Raw genomic sequence first — 11,455 nt, 5'->3', positions numbered from 1 at the left:
GGAGAACAGAGATTTCTCTCTCGGGGAGATTTAATATTTGTACATTTGTGGGGTTTTTTCTTTAATCTAAAATGAAATACTTAATAGTGGAAAGTGCATAGTTTTTCTCTTTATATCTCGGCACAAAACACACGCACACATTTCAGCACTGATCCTCAGCTGGTATGAATTGTCATAGCTCCATTGAAATCATATAGTGCTATGACAGTTTACACCAGCTAAGGATCTGCCCCCTAGGATCTTTTTACGTTTGTTTGCATAAATAATTCACCTTCAGTCTACAGAATGACAAAACTGACTTTACAGGAAATCTTATTCATGTTAAAGAATGAATCCTATGTCATCTTTAGCTTTCTGGGTATATTTTTTCCTTGTGTTCTTTGTATTGGCTCTGACTTACATTTGGTTCCTTCTGTACCTTAGTCCTACCTTTCTTCTCCTCTGTGTTTTTTACCTGTAGATAATCTTGTGGTTAAGTCTTGTGGAACTTAGGAGATCTGGGTTTAATTCCTGGCTCTGCCCCAGACCTCCTTTATGCCCTTGAGACAATAACTCACGCTCCCTGGGCCAAATCATGGTTCCGTTGAAGTCAATGGCAATTTTGTGTGCATAACCAGGATTCGGCCCTCTGTGCCTACATTTCACTGTTTGTAATATGGGGATAATGACACTTCCTTACCTCATACGGGTGCTGTGAGGTTAAATTAATTGCTATCTGTGAGGCTCCAATACTACGGCGGCAGGAACCATTGAAAAAAAACTATAAATAATACTATATTACATACAATTTTTAAAAAAATCTCACCCTTACTTGTGTCACCTCTTGGGCACTTGAAACAACAGTACATCATAATAACTGTTTATAATTTGGGACTTGGAAGGCTGTGTTTGTGTAATCACAAGAAGTCAGCATGAAGCCCCTATGCAGGGAAGGGATGGTGCCCTGAAGCATGTTATTTCTTTTGCTGTATTTTTCTGTCCCTGTTCACTCCACTGCAAAAATTCTCTTAACCTTCCTGCCACTGATCAGTGTGCATGCAAGTGATTTAATTAAAAAGACTTTTATCTATTATGCCAAAACCAAGGAATTAACAATATCCATTAAAATTACTGTTATTGTTCACATCAAATAGATTTCAGCATCAGACAAAAAATATATGGAGCCAGCAGAACATGGCGTATAAAATTAACAACAACAAAAATTTCAAAATGCTTTTAATCTCACAATGTAATTATTTTACCTGCCAGTCAAACTGTCTCTTAAGCCTCCCTTCTATTGAACCTAAAGAATTAAATTCAATTAAAATGCAGTGAATTCAAGCTGTGGAAATGATAGTTAACCCACAAAGGTCTATTGTTGTTATTATTTTATGTACAGCTTATTACATGTATTGGAGTAGCACACAAAGCCCCTAATCAAAATCTGGACTCCCTGGTGCTAGGCGCTGTACACACATTGGTGTTAGCAGTGATGGAATATTTCCCTACAGTAGGCAAAGGCTCCTGCACATATAGTAGTACTTAGATATGGATGCAAAAATCTGCCTGCAAGGTGTATATTATTTCCCCCATTTTACAGATGGGGAAACTGAGACACAAAGAGGCTGAGTGACTTGGCAGAGGCAATACAGGGAGTAAAGATCAAGGCTGGGATTAGAACTCAGGTCTCCTGGTACTTATTGTAACTACACTGTGCTGCATCTCTTATAGCTAATAAATGTATTCTGTAATCATTTGTTCTCATCCATTTTACCCTCCTCCACTGCATCAACATGAAGACTTCCAAATCCACTTAAACAAAATATGCAGCTAATCCTGCCTCCTTGCACATGAAACTCCATTGTTCAGAGTCTGAAACCAAACTTAGTCATCCTATGAACATGGTCCTATATGCTTTTTAAAAAAAATTAAGTAGTAAAATATATATTGAACACCTATAGGCTTTCCGATTTGCAGCATCTGGCTGGTCAGCCCACAGCAGAAGCCTGTGCATTCATAGTAAAGCCAGCGTTCCTGCACAATGCAAGAAAACAGACGGTGCCTATTGACAGCAATTACAGCAAATGTTTTCTATCAGCCTCTGCATGCCCGTTCTTTCTGAGCAGATGGCATCAGCTTCACATTATTTCTCCGTGATGCCTTTTTAAAAATTCAGTTTATCCTTGGTGCCTCATTCACTTTTGCCAAAGAGGCTTTTTAATTTTTCATTTCTCACAATGGGATATGGAATAGTGTTGAAAGGTATTGTGGTTGGCATAGTTTCCAGGCTTTGTGATGCTGGGTAAAGTACTTCAGCTCTTTCTCACTGCTTCATCTTGTCTTGAAATTATATCAACTTATTAAAAACAGGAAAAGAAAACTCTCAACCCATCTAAATCTCTGTGCTTCATTTTATGATGCAAAAAGGTTAGGTACCAAGAAGACACCTGGTTGGATTAGAAATGCTGAGCTCTAGCATCAATAGATTTTTTTTTAATGCCCAAGCCTGCATTTTGAGCTCCGATTCTCATGTGTCTATCTAAAAATGAAACAAAAGTACACACAGTTTTGTTTTAATTGCTCATTCTCAAGATTGCTAGATGATGACAAGCATGCACACTTGTTTTATAATCCAACTGAAGGTTTGAACTCCTCCTAACCATTTCGTCACCATACTCCACAAGCTTAATTTTTCTTATTTTTGCAATGGGGTTTCAGATTTCTATCTATCTTTTATCTGTCAGAGCTGAATGACCTTGAAGAGCTAGACATGAACTGATTCTACTCCATTAGGGGCTGAAGCTCTGGCCATATGTTCTTATTGGTAATTGTTATTCCCTGTTGTGCAGTCAGTGTATTGAGCACTGCACAGAACACAATGTATACAAGGTTCCACTGTGATCTTGAAATGGGATCTTCTATCATGAACCCTTACACCTCTGCATATATAAGGTCTGCACTAGTGGTATACACTGCAGGATCAGGCTCTTAGTTTGTAAACTCCTTTGGGCAGGGATCTTGTTCTGTCCCACACCATAAATTCCCTTGGAATATAGAGTAAAAGAAAATATTTCAAAGACGCTTAACTTTCAGGGGTGGGAGTCCCTTTAACCATTCCCAGAGGGGCATCAAAGACAGACCATCAAACTGGAGTCAGTTGCTCAGGTGATGAGATTTAAAATCCAGACTCCAGTGAACTCAGCTGTTGCCTCTGTTTAAGTTGGAGTAACTGCTTCTCAGCTGCTTTTGAAGTTAAGCTAATTTTAAAGTTAATGGTATTCATGAAGATCAGTGGCTTGACCAGAGCCACAGAGTGAGCCAGTCACTCAGCCCACCTTAGGAACCCAGCATTTTCCTGGTTTCTGGTTTTCGCTCTAGCCACTGGAAAAATGGTCTCCTTTTAGAAAACCAGTTTGTCTCGTTTTTATTTCCCACTTGTGTGTTACTTTCATATAAAGGACTTTTTACCGCAAGCAAACAAAACACTTGTCCCTTCTTTGATAGGAGATGTGTGTGCACACCACTGCAGGGATCCCCATCTGGGTCTAGCACACCTGTGAAGTCTCATAGACTCGAAGACTTTAAGGGCAGAAGGGGCCGTCATGATCATCTAGTCTGAGCTCCTGCCCATCACAGGCCACAGAGCCTCACCCACCCACTCCTGTAACAGACTCATATCCTCTGACTGAGGTACTGAAGTCCTCAAGTCCTTCCCTTGAGGAATTCTTTTGGCATCAGTGGAGCAGGGCAGCCCAAACTCATCCATCGTGTCACTCTACTGAACTCACCGGAATTATACAAGGGATTAATTTGGCCCAATATGTATTGATTCCCTAAGAAAGGATGAAATGGAGATGGAACAGTTCATAGATGTTTGAATAGCATAAACATGATGGAGGGGAATTATTTATGATTGGATATGGGATGTAACTAGTATCAATGGGATGAAATTAGGAAAGAAAGCATCTAGACTGAAAACCTTCCTAACAGTGAGATCTGTGGACTCATTTCACCAACAGAAGTGATAGAAGATCCATCCCATGGAACTTTTACTAGTCTAGACAAACCATGAGACAAACCTGTAGGGAACAAAAAGAAAAGGAGTACTTGTGGCACCTTAGAGACTAACCAATTTATTTGAGCATAAGCTTTCGTGAGCTACAGCTCACTTCATCAGATGCATCCGATGAAGTGAGCTGTAGCTCACGAAAGCTTATGCTCAAATAAATTGGTTATTCTCTAAGGTGCCACAAGTACTCCTTTTCTTTTTGCGAATACAGACTAACACGGCTGTCACTCTGAAACCTGTAGGGAACAGTCCTGCATTGGCATGGAGATGGACTGAATGATCTACTAGGTCTTTATCTGTGCAGGCAAACTTCTGTGAGTCAGACATTGCAACACGAAGTGACACACTTGTAGCTAAAAACATGTTATTTGCATATACTTGTATCTTGCATGACATTGGTTCAACGTTATTTATTTAAATTTTCCAGCGATTAAAAAACCTGCAAGTCACTCACTTTGTCCTCATCCTTTACTGTTGTCATGGAGAGAAGTTCAAGTCACTATTTAGCATTTTAGATGCTCTGACGGGTACATGTAGGCAGCCCCACTGTGAAGGGCATAGACAAAGGGAAATGGATTTTATGAAGCAATGGTTAATTTGATTGTTCCTACAGATGAACTGAAATGTTTTTTAGAATAAATAAATAAAACTGTTCGTTCAAGATCTCTAATCATGAAGATAATCACTGTGCAAAATTCACATGAAATATCTAAACATCAGTTCCTCTTTTTTACTGATCTGCTGAGACCTGAGTTCAAGGTTCTGTGTTTCCCCGACTACAGTTTTTGCTCTCCTGGATACCTAAAGTTCAGAAAAGAGAGAGGGAGCAACAATGCTTGTACAGCATTTGTTGTGAGTGCTCTCAGCAACTGCTGCCTGAAGAAAGACAAGGGGACTCTGAACTCAGGTCTTAACAGGAAAGGAGTGTTTCAGTTCACCTGCAAGGTAAATAGTTACCTTCCACTGCAAGGCTGCCCCTTATTTCTCATGAGTGACTAATCAGCTTGCCAGTTCAGGCTACTCAAGTTAATGAAAAAAGTGATAATGTATAATACAGCAACAGTCCCTGCTTTTGTACTTATTAATATACATGAGTGGAGTCAACTTAATGCACACGTGTCCTTGTGGTTTGGTATGACCTGTGGAAACCTGCTGCTGTATCATTGCTTCTCGGAAGTAGCACCCACAGTGAAGTCTTGCTATTTCTTGTTGGTGGCTGACAGGGACACGTGATTTTAGCACTGGCAAAACATTCTACATTGCTCAGAATAGCTTGGGATGAGATGGCCTGAGACAGCTGTAACTTACCCATGGCCCAGTTTATCTCTCTACTTTATGGCCCCCATCACTGTAATATTTGAGCGCCTCATAAATATGAATGATTTATTCCCCCAACACCATGTGACGTAGATCAGTGTTATCATCCTCATTTTAGTGATGGTGAACTAAGGCAGAATTCAATGCAGTGGACCAGCACAGGCTGGACTTAAGTGATGCATAGGCTGTGAGCTTTCCCTCTGCACAGGGGTCAGTTTCATCTACCCAGAGGTATTCTCTTGTCTTGCTCAAGGTCACACAGGAAATCTGTGACAGAGACAGGAGCTGATCGCAGCCTTGACCACAAGACCAGCTTAGAAGAAATCAGATGTTAAACCCATACCACACTTGACCTTAGCCAAAAGGCCGAGAATAAGTGATTATATACAAGATATTGTAAATTATATACAATAACATACAGTAGACATAGCTGTCAAATTTAAATAGCTCCTTAAGAGACATTTTTGCAGATGTGAGAGTGTGAAGTGGGCAAAAAGAAAAGGAGTACTTGTGGCACTTTATAGACTAACAAATTTATTTGAGCATAAGCTTTTGTGAGCTACATCTCACTTCATCGGATGCATTCAGTGGAAAATACAGTGGGGAGATTTATATACATAGAGAACATGAAACAATGGGTGTTACCATACAGACTGTAAGGAGAGTGATCAGGTAAGGTAAGCTATTACCAGCAAGGGTGGGGGGGACCTTTTGTAGTGATAATCAAGGTGGGCCATTTCCAGCAGTTGACAAGAACATCTGAGGAACAGTGGGGGTGGGGGGGATAAACATGGGGAAATAGTTTTACTTTGTGTAATGACACAGCCACTCCCAGTCTTTATTCAAGCCTAAGTTAATTGTATCCAGTTTGCAAATTAATTCCAATTCAGCAGTCTCTCATTGGAGTCTGTTTTTGAAGTTTTTGTTGTTGAAGAATTGCCACTTTTAGGTCTGTAATTGAGTGACCAAAGAGATTGAAGTGTTCAACTGGTTTTTGAATGTTATAATTCTTGACGTCTGATTTGTGTCCATTTATTCTTTTACGTAGAGACTGTCCAGTTTGACCAATGTACATGGCAGAGGGGCATTCCTGGCACATGATGGCATATATCACATTGCTAGATGTGCAGGTGAACGAGCCTCTGATAGTGTGGCTGATGTGATTAGGCCCTGTGATGGTGTCCCCTGAATAGATATGTGGACACAGTTGGCAACGGGCTTTGTTGCAAGGGTAGGTTCCTGGGTTAGTGGTTCTGTTGTGTGGTGTGTGGTTGCTGGTGAGTATTTGCTTCAGGTAGAGGGGCTATCTGTAAGCAAAGACTGGCCTGTCTCCCAAGATCTGTGAGAGTGATGGGTCATCCTTCAGGATAGGTTGTAGATCTTTGATGATGCGTTGGAGAGGTTTTAGTTGGGGGCTGAAGGTGACGGCTAGTGGCGTTCTGTTATTTTCTTTGTTGGGCCTGTCCTGTAGTAGGTAACTTCTGGGTACTCTTCTGGCTCTGTCAATCTGTTTCTTCACTTCAGCAGGTGGGTATTGTAGTTGTAAGAATGCTTGAAGTGGGCAAGCTTCTTTTGATTTGGTCCATCTTTCCCCTGCATCTGATAATAATAAATTAATGCTAATACTTACATCCCAGCATCTTAAGGTGCTTTCATGTACTTCTGATGTAAGTTAGTATTATCACTATCTCTATTGTATGGGTGGGGAAACTGAGGCACATAGAAGTTGGGTAAAGTCAGCCAGCAGATCAGTATCAGAGCTGGGAATGGAACCCAGGCATCCTGATTTCTGTCCTGCATATTAGGTATAAGAACATCTCCTCTCCCCTCCTTTTATCCCTGCAGTGTTTTCTTTGCTACCTTTTCCTCTCTCAGTCATAATCTTTCTCCCATCTGTTACTGATTCACCCTTATCTCTTTCTTTGACTTCCTCCTGGACTTTTCGCTGCTCCCTTCCCACAATGGCCCAATCTCACCCTCCTCATTTCTCTCCTTCAGTCTTTTCTCTCTAAATTTCTCTGTAATCCTTCTGCTTCTGTCGTCTACCCTCACACCACAGAGAGAAAAGAGCTTCTGCTCAGAGCCAGGAAGTAGCAGTACTGGCCACCTGTTCCACTCCAAGTCCTGCCCTGAGAGTTACAGTAGGGATGAGGGAATCAGCAGGCGAAAAAGTGTAAAGGGGTATGTGGAGAGAGAGGAGGAATCCTTGGCTATCTGCTCAGAAGCCCCAGGAGTAGTCTCTCTCATAGTGAGGAGGAACTGAAGTGGAAATCTTGCTCACTGCCTCCAGCCCTGACATGTCAGCTAGCATGACTGAAGTGCAGCAGCAAGAGCAAATGTGTGACTTTCACTCCAAATGAGTGACATTTAGAGATATGCATGGCCCTTTAAAGGCAAATAAGAAGACAAACTCTTTGCCCAAAAGAACATAAGTAAAGCCTCCATGAGTGACCACAATTGAATGGGAGTAGATCAAAGCACACTAGCAGGTTCCACACAGCCTGTTAGTGCATGACATGTTAGGAAGTTTTTCCTACAGTGCACTAACTGTTAGAGTGGATAAGCACTGGAACAAATTGCCCAGGGAGATTGTGGAATCTCCATCATTGGAGGTTTTTAAGAACAGGTTAGACAAACAGCTGTCAGGAATGGTCTAGTTATTATGTAGTCCTGCCTTGAGTGCAGGGGACTGGAGGTCCCTTCCAGTTCTACACTTCTATGATTCTATGATTTATACTCCAGCTTGCCACACACTAACTTGTCATCTAGACAAGCCCTTAGTCTCTTTTGTAACAGGCTTCAGCAACTTGGAAACAAAATGCTACTGTCTCTGTAGACAAGCGATGTTCTTAGAAATTTAAAGCTGCACTCCATAGAAAATCCCAATGTCATAGCTACATACACCACAACTAACATCTAAAATTGAGCTGCTGACGTCAATGGGAATTCTTGCCATTTACTTGAGCATGATGAGCCCAGATGAATTAAAGGGATCAGTACTGAAGATAAAGAGTTGAATGAAAAGGAAAAAAGACGCAAGCATAGGGCCTTATTTACAACCCTTACTCATACAGGTAGCTCCATTGACTTTGTTATGGTTACGTACTTGCTTAAGAACTATTTGTCTGAGTCAAGGGTGCAGGACTGGGTCCTTACACTTTTCAAAAATTAATGCTTTTAGGGCTAGATCCTGCTCCATTGAAGTAAAGAGCAAAACTCCCGCTAACTTCAAGGGACCTTTTAATTTCTTCAAGGTCTCTTTAATTAGGATGAATTATTTAGTATTTTTACAGTGCTTTCAAGATGTACAGAGATATAAGTGTGAAATTTTATTTATTATTGTTATTTTATTATTATTTGCTGTTACTATTAAGCTCATTATTGTTTTATTGTTTTATGTCTCTCATAAAGCTGGATATGATCTAACATTGAGCGCTTTAGTACTTGAACAAAGCAAAACGGAAGAAGATGATGAGGATAATTTATTATTTACTGAGCACCAACTTTGGGATGATTGCTAAAGATAGGACCCACTCCTGCCCACGCTGACTCCCATTAGGAAATGTACTCCTGTCAACCCTGCCACCTGTATTTGCAGGATTGGGCCCATAGAGAGAGCTGTGAGACCTGATTTGTCGTTGCCCTGCATCTTGTACAGACACTATACAGTACCAGTGCACAGTGATTATAAGATATTTCCAAACTAGAGTGATAGCAGTTTATACCCATTTTGTGCTGGTGGGAATGACTGCACTAGATGCAGGATAGTGATTAATCAAGCCCGTAGTCCTGGCTCCGAGGAGCTTACATTCAAAGAGCCCCATTTGGAAAACAGTTACACACATGAATAATTTTACTGATGTGAGTTGTCCCATTGAAGTTACTCCTGTGCATAAATATTTGCAGGATCAGGCCATTCATGTGACAGAGACATAGGAAATTGACTTCTGGGCCTGTGTGTTCACAACTGCATTTGAAAATCTATATATTTTAGGTCCTCTGGTTTGCCCCAATTCAACCAGGGACTACTCTGATGCTTAAAGTTAGGGCATGTGCTTAAATATCTTGCTAAAACATTTGCCAGGCCCTTATTAGCTTCTCTCTTGATAATTACAGGAGGAACTTTGTGTGACTAGGGCTTTAAGTTACACAGCAACAGGGCTGCCTCTACAGCAGTACACTGTAGTTCTTGGGGCAAGGGAGGGAGTTTTTGTTTGTTTTTAATAAGGGATGCACAGCTACAGATTGTATATGGCCTATTTTTTTTTTATTTCTTAAATGAACTCAGTGTTAATTCACATACTAACCTTGTACATAGAAGGGACAAGGGTTCTTCTTTTTACCTGTAATGAGACTGCATAAACCAAATCCCATAAAACCTTGGATTTGTGGTATCTTGGGTACTGGGAAATAATGGCTTGCTGCCTAGTTAGCTCACAGTAAGTAGCACAAGATATTCCATAATTAAATCTTACAACTAGAGTGGCACTAATTTGTGTCATTGCTGTATTATTATTATTACTACTGTAACTAATACTTGGTTCTTAATTAGTGTCGTCCACCTGTAGATGTTAAAAAAGCACTTTACAAACCTTAATTAATTACACATCACAAGACCTCAGTGAGATACAATACAGGTTAATAGTGTTATAGATGGGGAAGCTGAGGCACAAAGAGTTCAAGTGACTTGCCTGAGGTCACAGTGAATCAGTGGCAAAACTTGGAAAAGAACCCAGGAGACCTGACCCTCAGCCTCCTCCTCCTCCAGTCATTAGAACACACTTCTTCCCTTCCCTCTGATGACCTCCCTTATGAGAAGGATATGATACTCATCTTGCTGAGCTGCTGCTTGTTTCTTTTGAGGAAGTTCATAAATCGAGCTGGACAGAGAGATTTCAAATGAATGTGTTGTTCAGACCTTACCAGCAGAAAATCAAAATAAATAGTCTCAGACCCCTGCTCATTGCAGTTATTGATAGGACCTGCCAAACTGAAGCTCTAAACAAGCTGCTTTCATTGTCTATAATGACTTTACCTTTCCCAAAAGGAGGCTATCTGCTTGGATAGTCTTTGTCTCATAAGGTCAGGAAGGTGCCACGACAAGCCCCTTTACAGAGATTCATGCAACTTTAAACTACTGAGCATAAAATAAAAAACCAAACCACTAAACCCTGAACCTATTGTTTTAAATTTCACTGCAACACAAAACTTTCCAACGCGTTTTTCATGGTTGGTTAGTTAACCTGTCTTTTTCTCTGTCCCTTGCTTTATTCTTTCCTTTCCTTCCCTCAGCCCCAATCCCACACAGATCCTAAAACTCTTCCTCAGTTTTCCTTAATCTTGACAGAGGATGGATCACTTCATGATTACCTGTTCTGTTCATTCCTTCGGGGGCATTGGCCACTGTCGGAAGACAGGATACTGGGCTAGATTGACCTTTGGTCTGACCCAGTATGGCCATTCTTATGTTTACTCAGCCAAAGCACCTGATGGAGTCATGTGAGTAAGGTCCCAGGGCCTGGCCTGCCATTTTGCTCTGTATCTTCAGCAGTATGCTTCTTTGGGCTGGTAAGGATAGCAGAGATGATTTTCTGGCTAAGGCACTGGATTAGGACTCTGGAGATTGGTGTTCAATTTTTAGCTCCTGTGTGACTGTGGTAAAATGGTGATAACACTTTCTTCCTCCCATTCTGTACCTGTCTTTTCTATATTGATTGTAAGGACAGGGTCTGTCTCTTACTATATGTACAGTGCATAGCACAATGACCGCAATCTCTGCTGGGTCATTTAGGCAATACTATAATGCATATACTATAATAGAGATGGGTCTGAATCAAATCCCCAGGCTGAACAGCCCAAAAACTTCAGGGATTTTCAAAAATTGAGACCAGATCTTTATCTCAATGTTTTAAATCTCCCCAATCTTTATGATGAATTGAACAAAAACCCTGATCTCAGCACCCCAACTTTGATCCGGTAGGACATTTTGCAGTATTCTTCTATAACTGACTCCTAGTAGGAACATTTCAGTGGAACAGAGATAAAATAATTAATAGAAATGGGAAGCTTTCTAAAGGCTTAAGCTTCAAC

The sequence above is a fragment of the Natator depressus genome, chromosome 6 (assembly GCF_965152275.1).
Source record: "Natator depressus isolate rNatDep1 chromosome 6, rNatDep2.hap1, whole genome shotgun sequence".
NCBI classification, from domain to species: Eukaryota; Metazoa; Chordata; order Testudines; family Cheloniidae; genus Natator; species Natator depressus.
The sequence above is the reverse complement of the archived record's forward strand: the minus strand, read 5'-3'. Positions refer to the sequence as shown.